The 12,381-nt window shown below is 48.1% G+C and overlaps 1 protein-coding gene across 4 annotated transcripts in view; it reads right to left on the reverse strand.

The window, feature by feature from the left end:
* Window positions 1–12,381, reverse strand: part of ILDR2 (immunoglobulin like domain containing receptor 2) — a 301,458-nt gene that overhangs the window by 81,418 nt on the left and 207,659 nt on the right. The window lies entirely within an intron of this gene.

A 12,381-nucleotide genomic window follows, 5' to 3' on the forward strand; every position in this document is an offset into this window, starting at 1 on the left:
AGCGTGTAAAAAAGAAAATACAGTAGCAATCCAATGTGTGAACACAGTCTAAAGACTTCATATCTTTGAAAAAGGCCTCAAATGTCATTATAGGTCAAATCACTCATGAGAATATTTCTCTTCTAAAACACACTTTGAATAAGAAAAGGTATCAAAACTGTACACTATGTGAACCTCAACCCATAATTCAAATCAGTTCACCTAGATCAGTGGTGTCCAAACTGTGGCCATCCAGATGTTGCCAAACTAAAACTCCCAGCATGCCCGGACAGCCGTTTGCTGTCCGGGCATGCTAGGAGTTGTTGTTTGGCAACATCTGGAGGGCCACAGTTTGGACATCACAGGCCTAGATGAAATCCAGCACCAGCAGCCTAATTAGATGACCAGGTGCAGTGATCAAGTACCACACCCTCTTTCTGCAAAGCCAGAGGATTTATAGGAATTCATTTCTGTTCTGAAATAGGAATCAGTATGGCTAACAACCATGGCCGATTGCCTCCAATAAACAATTCTAAGAACAGAAGGCCATGAAATCCAATGATCATATTCTGCCCGTCTCCAGGAGTGTCCACACATTTTGTACAATATAACCGCACGTCTCTTATTGCGACCAAGGAAGGACGATTCATCACCTCGAAATATATATAAACCCGTCTGCTAATCTCGCTAGTGGCTGAGGGCAGCGCTCGATGAGGCCTAACTGACGGATTGCCATGAGGTAGAGATGTGACCGGCGCAGGTCTGCAGCCGCTGATATAAATCATTAAACTCTGCGGCTACGGTAAGCGCTCATCAATCACTGCACGCGGAACGTCCTCCGATCCTGAACCCGATTCACTTAGCATATGAGGCGCCAATTACCTCGCGCAGGCCTCGCGCACACAGATGTATTACGGCTTCATGAAAGGTCTGAGGTGTATGGAGATATAATACCAAATCGAGTCTATGAGGCCTGTACTGTATCTGTGTATATCAATTCCATACGGCACTGCGGCACGCTCCATGGCACGTGGTATTACGGTGGTCCTCCTATATCGGAGAATCGCTCTGTATAATGGGGGATGTATCAATGGCTTTTGTATATAGGTTTTGGCCAAAAATGTTTGAAAAAGCTGCCTATTTTGGGGCAAGTAAACTATTACTCAAAAAATGTTATGTGTTTTAAGGGGCTCAGTACTTTCAGGTTCTCCACTTGCCATCCAGTGAAATCCCCTTACATACTTTGCCTGGTTTTGCCAGGACAATTCTGCATGCTAGGCTGAAAAAAAAGGGGTAGGCTTACAGTCATGGCCGTAAATGTCGGCACCCCTGAAATTTTTCTATAAAATGAAGTATTTCTCACAGGAAAGGATTGCAGTAACACATGTTTTGCTATACACATGTTTATTCCCTTTGTGTGTATTGGAACTAAACCAAAAAAGGAGGAAAAAAAAGCAAATTGGACATAATGTCACCAAACTCCAAAAATGGGCTGGACAAAATTATTAACTTAATATTTGGTTGCACATCCTTTGGAAAAAATAAGTTAAATCAGTGTCTTCCTATAACCATCAATAAGCTTCTTACACCTCTCAGCCGGAATGTTGGACCACTCTTCCTTTACAAACTGCTCCAGGTCTCTTATTGGAAGGTGCCTTTTCCCAACAGTAATTATAAGATCTCTCCACAGGTGATCAATGGGATTTAGATCTGGACTCATTGCTGACACTTCAGAACTCTCCAGCACTTTGTTGCCATCCATTTCTGGGGGCTTTTTGACGTATGTTTGGGGTCATTGTGCTGCTGGAAGACCCAAGATCTCGGACACAAACCCAGCTTTCTGACACTGGGCTGTACAGTGCGACCCAAAATCCATTGGTAATCCTCAGATTTCATGATGTCTTGTACACATTCAAGGCCCCCAGTGCCAGAGGCAGCAAAACAACCCAAAACATCACTGACCTCCACCATATGTCACTGTAGGTACTGTGTTCTTTTCTTTGTAGGCCTCATTCTGTTTTCGGTAAACAGTAGAATGATTTGCTTTACCAAAAAGCTCTATCTTGGTCTCATCTGTCCACAAGACGTTTTCCCAGAAGGATTTTGGTTACTCAAGTTCATTTTGGTAAAATGTAGTCTTGCTTTTTTATGTCTCTGTGTCAGCAGTGGGGTCCTCCTGGGTCTCCTCCATAGTGGGGTCCTCCTGGGTCTCCTCTATAGTGGGGTCCTCCTGGGTCTCCTCCATAGTGGGGTCCTCCTGGGTCTCCTCCATAGTGGGGTCCTCCTGGGTCTCCTCCATAGAGGGGTCCTCCTGGGTCTCCTCCATAGTGGGGTCCTCCTGGGTCTCCTCCATAGTGGGGTCCTCCTGGGTCTCCTCCATAGCGGGGTCCTCCTTGGTCTCCTCCATAGTGGGGTCCTCCTGGGTCTCCTCCATAGTGGGGTCCTCCTGGGTCTCCTCCATAGCGGGGTCCTCCTGGGTCTCCTCCATAGCGGGGTCCTCCTGGGTCTCCTCCATAGTGGGGTCCTCCTGGGTCTCCTCCATAGTGGGGTCCTCCTGGGTCTCCTCCATAGCGTTTCATTTCATTTAAATGTTGACGGATAGTTTGCGCTGGCACTGATGGTCACTGAGCCTGCAGGACAGCTTGAATATCTTTGGAACTTGTTTGGGGCTGCTTATCCACCATCCGGACTATCCCGAGTTGACACCTTTCATCAATTTTTCTCTCCCGTCCACGCCCCGGGAGATTAGCTACAGTGCCATGGGTTGCAAACTTTTTGATAATGTTGCGCACTGTGGACAAAGACAAATCTAGATCTCTGGAGATGGACTTGTAACCTTGAGATTGTTGATATTTTTCCACAATTTTGGTTCTCAAGTCCTCAGACAGTTCTCTTCTCCTCTTTCTGTTGTCCATGCTTAGTGTGGCACACACAGACACACAATGCAAAGACTAAGTGAACTTCTCTCCTTTTTATCTGCTTTAAGGTGTGACTGTTATATTGCCCTCACCTGTTACTTGCCCCCAGATGAGTATAAAGGAGCATCACATGCTTGAAACAATCTTATTTTTCCACTATTTTGAAAGGTGCCAATAATTTTGTCCGGCCCATTTTTGGAGTTTGGTGACATTATGTACAATTTGCTTTTTTTCCCTCCGTTTATTAGTTTTGTTCCAATACACACAAAGGGAATAAACATGTGTATAGCAAAACCTGTGTTACTGCAATCCTTTTCTGTGGGAAATGCTTCATTTTCTAGAAAAATTTCAGGGGTGCCAACATTTACGGCCATGAATGTATATAAACCCTGCCCAAAAGTGGGCACTCCATAGGAACCTGTTTTATGCTGCCCCAACCACGGTCGCGTTTAAAAGGGTGAAGGGAGAGGGGTCCATGAACACTATGGGGGAGAATTATCAAAACCTGTCCAGAGGAAAAGTTAGCAACCAATCAGAACACTACTTTCATTTTTCAGAGGCCTTTTCAAACATTACAGAAGCGATCTGATTGGTTGCTATGGGCAACTCAGCAACTTTTCCTCTGGACAGGTCTTGATAAATCTTCCCCTATGATTTACGCTAGGGCATTTCAGAGACATCATAGTTGTCAAAAGCCACCAGGGCCAGGCTAACTAGTCATTGGGGCAGTCCCCGTGGCTGCTCTCCACCCTGCCGACCCTTAGTAATGCATCTCACATAGGCAAACATGTGTCCCTCAGGCCCGGTAGGGGCAGAATGCAACCACAGAGAACCTTCCTTCATGACTATTTAGGCTGCATTCACACCACGATTAGACCTTCCGTTGCACAGATACGATTTCGGAAGCTCAAATCTACTCAAATCGTATCTGTGCATGGATAGGTATGGACAGATACGGAGCCATGAACTATTATGGGGCTTTGGACCTGATCGTAGTCTGGTAGTGACTACAATCTGGTCATTTTCTCAGGGGATCCAATATTTGATGGTCTACAATGATTTTCAGTCTGAGTTAAAAATCGCATCCACTGAGAAAACGACCAGCAGATGGTAGTCACTAGCTGACTACTATGCAGTCCACAGCCCCATAATAGTTAATGGCTCCGTATCTGTCCGTACCCATCCATGCACGGATACGATTTCAGGCGATTTGAGCTTCCGAAATCGTATCTGTGCGTCAGAAGATCAGATCGTGGTGTGAATGCCGCCTTAGCCAAGTCCCGGCAGCTTTCTCTGAAGCACCCGGGTGTTTCAGAGTAAATCGTACTGTCCCGGGATTCCACTTCCCGTGGTTTGGGCAGCATAAAACAGGTGACAGGTTTTCTTAAAATTTTGTCTTGGTGGCCAACCAACTAATATGTAGAGAAAGGGGGGGGGGGGGGTGTAAGGATCAGACATGTTGAATTCCAGCTGCCTAAACTTGTGTTCTCAGTGAGATAAGTGGCTTCCGTCAATGGTCTTCTCCCAACACTCCATTCAGAATCCATGCTTGTTTGGGGATTTGGAGGGGTGGGGATTCGGGGGGGAACAACTGTGCTTACAGGTAGGTGTCCAGAACATTCATCTCTACAACTGCAAAAACAGATGACTATGGCAGGAGCTTTTTGTTCCCAGTTACAACAGGGAGTGCAGCTCTGGAGGACAAACTTCTGCTTTGTGTAGACATCGTTTCATTTATTTGTAAGGATGAGATCTCAAGGACCACCGACAGTCCTGGATAGGAATTTTTCCCTGTTCTATTCTAATGGAGTAACTGAGAAATGTTGATGGGGCCATTAGGACCGGGTTGGGGACCACTGCTTCAAAGGGGTACTCATCCCCTAGACATCTTATCCCCCATCCAAAGGACAGGGGACAAGATGTCTAATCACGGGGGTCCCGTCGTTGGGGACCCCAAGGATCTCAGCTGCGGCACCCTAGACATCCGAACTTCGCTCCGTGCCGGATGACGGGCGATGCAGGGCAGAGGCTCATGATGTCACGATCACACCCCACTCATGACATCACGGCCATGCCCCCTCAATGCAAGTCTATGGGAGGGGGCGTGCCCCCTCCCATAGACTTGCATTGAGGGGGCGTGGCCATGACATCACAAGCAGGGCGTGACCTTGACATCACGAGCCTCCGGCGCTACACCCGACACTCCAAACGAATGCCGGGTGCAGCAGGGGGATTGCGGGGGTCCCGCTGCACCTTTGGATAGGGGATGAGATGTCTAGGGGTGGGGAACCCCTTTAAATAATTTGCAGGCACATGTAAATTTCTACAAAAAAAAATTTTTATTCAAAAATATGGGCAATTTTGAAAAAAATATAAAAATAAATTTTTTTTACAATATTAAATTCACAAATTTTCCAAGTACTCCTGACTGTGTATAGATGTCAACTTTGACCTCTACGAGCGTCTTCCTTATTATTAAAAAATCTCTTTAAAAAGAAGCCACAAAAGGGCCATTCAGTTTCATGAATGGTTGCCATGGCAACATGGCGGCGGGCAGGGAGTACTTACGACGAGCAAGACAGCCACAGTAATTAAGAGCCGGCTGCGTGTGATTGTCCCCCGAAAGAAAGAAGAGCAACAAGTAGGACACCATCCAAGCGCTGGCGAGGCGGCGGCCATGACATCCCCACAAGATTTATAGGCCGAGAGTGTGTCCGCACTAATTCTCCTTTTTTAGCCGACCGTAAAAGTTTTTTTTTTGTGTCTGTGTGTGTTTTTTTAGGGGCTCTTTGTGTTCCCGTTGCTTTTGCTCCATGCCGTGTTTGTCAATGTTGGAAGGATGAAGTGGCGGGGGGGGGCTCCGAAAGATCAAAGGCCTAGCAGGCAACAAGACCTCTGGAAGGATGTTGCCATAGAAACTCTAGTAGCTGAGGTCTATAATGGGGGGGGGGGGGGAAATGTTCATTGTAAACCGCACGCTGCTTCGAAAAAACCTAAGCGAGAGGGTGGAAAATCCTTGGCAACGCGGCAGCATTTTAAACCAGGATGAATGGAGGCAGCGGCGGTACGGATCCTAGTGACTCACGCTGAGGTAACAACTACGTGACGGGGAATATTTTTTAGGAGAGACAAAGATGGGTAAAGAAGACAATCCATTGTGTGATGCCGCCAGAATCCGGCGTGCCGCGTGTACATTCACTTCTAAAGAGGCGACTGGAGAAAGGGTTTGACTTCTCAGGTCCCGAAACGGCGGCCTTCGCCGCGTCAACGTCATTATCTGGTGAGGAGACGAGGCGAACCGCTGAGTCTACAATGATCAAAGCCCCGATTCTTCCCGTCGCCTCCACCCACACCAGTCAGTGGAATCAATAGGGATTTCCTGTCATCTTATGTGTGGGGTTCCTCCGCGGGGAATTAAAATCTCTGCTGCAGAATCTTTTTATAGAAAGACCGGTAAAAAAAATTTAAAATAAAAACATGACATTTTTACGGTGAAATCGTTATTTTTGGACGGACAACCCGAAAACACGACTTTCCTTCAGCTTTAAAAGGTTAACAGGGTGAATAGATTATTATAGATCAGTAAAGGGGTACTCCGGTGGAAAACATTTTTTGTTTTTAAATCAACTGGTGCCAGAAAGTTAAACAGATTTGTAAATGACTTCTATTCAAAAAAATATTTGCCCTTCCAGTACTTTTTAGCAGCTGTATGCTACAGAGGAAATTTTTTTATTTTTTTTATTTCTTTTTTGTCTTGTCCATAGTGCTCTCTGCTGACACTCTTTTTATTATAAAAATACAAAACTTATCCAATACAACAAAAAACAAGCTTAACCAGCTATAATATAAATCAAAAACAAAACCCTGCCTAACCGGCCAGCCCAGCTTTACAAAGCAAAAAGAAAACAAACAAACAAAAACACACTGACACACATACCAAAAATGAACATAAAAACAGCACAACTTGGCTTAAACATAAACATAAAATTAGCACTACCTGGCTGTAACTCAAACCATCCATACTCGGGGGGGGGGGGGGGGGGTAAAAAAAAAAAAAAAAAAAAAAAAAAAAAAAAACTACCCGGCTGTGACTCAAAACCATCCATACTCGGGAAACAAAACAAAAGGGGAAAATAAATAAATAAAAAATATAAAAATAAAAAATATAAATAAATAAACAAAAACACATAACACAACAACTGGTCCGACTGCCATAACTATAATATGAGACAATATAAAACGATGTAGATACAAAACCAAATAGATACAAAATCACTAATAGAAATTAATAAATTATAGTATATAAACATAAATATATGCACCCTATTTACAGAAACCTACAAAAAAAAAAAAAAAAATACAGGAAATCCCTACACTAGAACTGTGCCCTCACCCACACCACCCCTCCTGCACATGGGTCAGAGTCCATACCGTTCCTCTACAGTTTACAAAGTTCTGTCCTTAACTGACCCATGTCAGGTCCCCCAAAAACACGAAAACACACCACCACCCACAAATACACCCTCCCCACCTAGCACTCCACCCAACCAACTTATACACAAACTTATACATACTAACTAACAGACACTGAACCACAACCCACTTTAGGCCCAAGTTTGGTCGCCTGTAAGCCCTTCATGCCATATCAGCTTAAAACAAAACAAAAAAGCTAGCGTGCACATGCATTAGCCCTCCACCAGGAAGAAGGATGGCAGACTTGATACACCAAAATAATTTTTAACTCTTTTCCTAACTCCCCCTACAATTCTCCCTAATTCTATCCCTCCATTAAAGCTAACCCTACTCTCACCCTATCTCTATCCCTATCACACTTCCCCTATCCAAAATAAAGGTACTCTACCCAAAAGATCTAGTACCTAGGGCACATCAAAAGAAAACCCTCTCCACAGGAGAGAAGCCCTACTGGTACCAAGACTGCCATACTCCAAAGACCGGATCTTCCCGAGGTCACCGGTGATATTCCTACAGACCTCCACCTCGGAGAGGATTTTCTGCTGGGTCGACACTAAACACCGTGCATTCCACGTGTAGTACCTAACCACTAAACTAACTAAGAATAAAGTGCCCCGGTCTCGGCCACCCAGTGTCCTGAATGCCCCATAAGCCCACTCCGGATAGGTAAGGCCGGCAAGTTGACTCCAGCCGATGGAAGCGCCCACCCGGTTGTAAACCCCTATATTAAAGGGACAATGAAGCAGGAAATGGTCCATGCTTTCCAGCGTGTCCCCACACTCTTCTCGGGGACATCCCCGGTCATCAGAGTTCCTGCACTTCAGGTTGTCCCTTACATATAGCTTCCCCTGAAAGCAGCGCCAGGCCAAGTCCCAAAACTTCTGGGGGATCCTTTTCATGTTTAAAAGGTACAACTCCACCCTCAGATCCCGACCTGGGCAGTCCCTGAGTGCCAGAGGCTTCTGGAAGTGGGTCAACAGAACCCGTTTGTCAAGGAACTGCCTTGACTGGGTCCTGATCTCCCACACTCCCAGACCCCACCGACGTATCGCCTTCAGAGTCGGGGTAGCGTAAGCCGGAAGATATCCATGGGGCGTACGGAGGTCCTTCACTTGCCCTCCTGTCTCCCATTCCTGGAAGAAAGGCCGAAACCATTCCCTGCAGGAGAGTACCCACGGAGGAGCCCTCTCTGACCAGAGGTTTGAGATGTTAGCTTTTAAAAAGGTGTTTGTTAAGAACACCACAGGGTTTACCATAGATAAACCCCCTAGTCTCCTCGTGCGGTACGTAACCTCCCTCTTGACTAGGTTCATCCTGTTCCCCCATAACAGTTGAAAAAACAGGCTGTAGATCCTAGTGTAGTAAGCCTCTGGCAAGATACATACGCTGCCCAGATAGATAAACAAGGGGAGCAGGTACGATTTGATCAGGTGTACCCTTTCCCTGAGGGTCAAAGACCAACCCTTCCACTGGTCCACCTTCTGAGTGGCATCCTGGAGCTTACCATCCCAGTTTTTGGTGGGATAATCATCCTGGCCAAATGTGATGCCTAAGACTTTTGCTGATTCTTGGGGCCCTGGAAGGGTGTCCGGGAGATCAAACGTGGGATCCCCCCCTCCCAGCCAGAGACTCTCACACTTATCCCGGTTGATCTTAGACCCGGATGCCTCCGAGTAGCGTTCCACCTCCGACATCACCACATCAACCCCCTCTCTCGAGGAGACGAAAATAGTGACATCGTCGGCGTACGCCACTACCCCCTGGATGGCCCCCCGGCTCCGCCAAACTCATCCCGACTCCCACCAACGGTCCGCAACTCACCCTCCTAAGGAAGGGATCGATCGCGAACACATATAACAGCGGGCTCAAAGGACAACCCTGACGGACTCCAGACCCCACTCCAAAAGAGTGGCCAGACCACCCGTTCACCAGTGGGAAACTCTCTGCCCCTGCATACAAGATCTTAAGCCAATTAACAAAAGTACTCGGTAAGCCATATCTCAGGAGGACGGACCAGAGGTACTTGTGGTTCACCCGATCAAATGCTTTGGCCTGATCCAAGGACAGCAAGTACCCCTTCCAGAAACCCGCACTACTCCGCTCCACTGCCTCCCTGACACTAAGGACAGCACTTAAGGTGCTTCGGCCTGGAACAGTGCAGTGCTGGGCCTCCGAAAGGAGCCGGGGTGCAAACTTCACCAGCCGATTAAACAGTATCTTGGCCAGAAGCTTCCTGTCCGTATTGAGAAGAGCTATGGGTCTCCAATTCTCAATACGGCTGGGATCTTTACCCTTTGAGAGAAGAATCAGGGCTGACCTCCTCATTGACTTTGGCAGAGTGCCCGAGGAGAGACACTCATTGAATACCTCAGTCAAGAGGGGAGCTAAAGACTCCTTAAAGGTCCTGTACCACTCAGATGTTAAGCCATCCGGACCTGGCGACTTCTTGGGGGCAAGCCCCTCGATCGCCAGTCTCACTTCCTCTTCCCTGATCTCTTCTGCCAAAACGCCAAGAGAGGGGTCTACCCCTGGCTCAGGAATGGTTTCAGCCAGGAAACCCGACATCACATCCCGATCCAGATCCTTCCTTCCCAAGAGGTGAGAGTAGAAGGATCTGACGATCTCCAAGATCCCTGATCTGGACCGATTCAGAGATCCTGTACTATCAATCAGTCCTGAAATGACTTTACTACTCACTGACATCTTACAGTTTCTGTAAGGGTCGGGCGAGCGGTACTTCCCGAAATCCCTCTCAAAAACCAAAGATGCGTGCCTATCGTACTGACACCTCATCAGCAAGGACTTCACTCTGGAGATATCCTCTTGGCTACCTCCAGTCGAGACAAGAAGCTCGAGTTTCCTCCTCAGACCCTGATACAGGCGATACCTGTTCAGGGACCTGAGGCTCGAGAGCTGGCGGAAGAACCCCGCAACCCGCTTCTTGAATATCTCCCACCACTCTGACTTACTACTACATAGGCCCAGTAAAGGTACCTGACTCTGAAGAAAATCCTCAAAGGACTGTCTTATCTCCGCTTCCTCCAGGAGGGACGAATTCAGCTTCCAATAACCTTTTCCCATCCGGGGGGTTTCTGAAACATTCAGGGAAAACAAAATCATACAGTGATCGGAGAACTCCACCTCAACCACGGAACCTGCAGAAGAGACGGCTTCCTCCTTTAAATAAAACCTATCTATCCTAGACCTGCGACTACCTTGATGATAGGTGAAACCCGCGTGGCCCGAGGGGCTCCAGATGTGGGCATCCTCTAGGCGAGCTTCTCTAGCTATGCTAATCAGCGCCACACTATCGCAAGTCAGCGGACTATTGGAACCTCTCCTATCTTGGGACCTCGTGACATTATTGAAGTCCCCTCCAAAGATCACCTGCCGACTCGTAAAAAGAAAGGGCTTAATCCTCATAAAGAGATCTTTACGGCCCCGCTTAGTTTGCGGGGCATAGATGTTAATGAGCCGGAGCTCTTGTCCCTTCATGAAGACATCTAAGATCAGGCACCTCCCCATTTCTAATTCAATAACCCGTCGGCATTCAACAGGAGCGGTAAAAAGGACCGCCACCCCACTATACGGCTCAGCCGCAAGAGACCAGTGGGAGGGACCGCGCCTCCACTCTCTTCTGGCTTTTACCAGAGAGGCTAGATCTGACAACCTGGTCTCCTGTAAAAAGAAAATGTCGGCTTCAACGCGGCCGAGAAAATCAAAGGCTGCGAATCTAGCCGTATCCGACTTTATGCTGGCACAATTAATAGATGCCAGCGTCAATGGGGTGAGTGCCGCCATACAGGGTGATTAAATTAGACGGCCACACCCTTTACTTTTGTTTTCCCTTCTTTTTTGCCCCCTCATCCCCCGAAGAAGACGAGAGGGCAGGACCACTCTTGGATCTTTTTTTCGATTCAGATAGATCCATATTATCCCCGTCTCCGTCCGGCCCCGGTCTAGCCCTGCCCTCTGAGGAAGGTGCCTCAATAGGACAGGGCCCAGTTCCTCCCAGAGGCTCTTTCTCCCTAGGCACCTCGCCCTCACCCTCCCCAGCCAAGGAGGGGGAGGAGATGGTATCGAGGACGAGGTACCGGTTTGACAGGTCAACCAGAGGGGGGGCAGTCAGGCTTCCGTTTTGAACCTGGCCCGTAGTACAAGGAACAGAGGGCTCTGACCTCTTCTTTCTCCCTTTCCTTTTGCCCTTGTCTTTCTTTTTAGGCCTCTCCCCACTCTCCTCATCCACACTTTCATAGTGGGAGGAATCGGAAGGGTCGGCCATATTGCCTTCCTCTCTGTGAAGCCTCCTGATCTCCCCATCCAGCACATCCTCCTCCAGGGCTTCAGCGGTTACAGGGCCAGCTTCAGGAGCAGAGGCCGGAGCTACCCCCTTCACCTGGGCACTCTCCAGCTCCCTACTCCTTCTACGATTTTCCTCCCGCCTTAGTTTGACGGGGCCCTTTTTCCTCCTCACGAGCCCTGTTGCACCCCCATCCCTGCCCATACCCTCCCCGGCCGAGGCAACTTCACAGCTCTCCTCAGCCGGAGCGGCCGCTGCACGGGCGAAGGCGCTAGGACAACGGCTAAATGGGTGCCCAAGGACACCACACAGGTGGCACCGGATCTGCCTACAGGATGCGGCCAGATGTCCCACCCCACCACACAAAGCGCAGACCTGTACAGTACAGGCTGCGCTAAAGTGGGTGGGGCTGCCACACCTGTGACAGACCTTAGGCTGCCCCTGGTAGAAGACCTGGATCCTATCACGTCCAAGGAAGGCGGCAGACGGAATGTGGGCAACCGTACTCCCTGAACGCTTGAGTTTGACGGAAAACGTCCAGGCCCCGGACCAGATCCCGTGCTCATCCAAGTTTTTCTCGGGCATGTCCGTCACATCCCCATACCGTCCGAGCCAGGTCATGATATCATAACAAGAAAGTGACTCGTTACGGGTCAAAACGGTCACCTTCTTGACAGCATTCTGACGGGAAATCGCCTTTACGGCGAAATC

This window comes from Hyla sarda, chromosome 2 (assembly GCF_029499605.1).
Source record: "Hyla sarda isolate aHylSar1 chromosome 2, aHylSar1.hap1, whole genome shotgun sequence".
Classification (NCBI taxonomy): Eukaryota; Metazoa; Chordata; class Amphibia; order Anura; family Hylidae; genus Hyla; species Hyla sarda.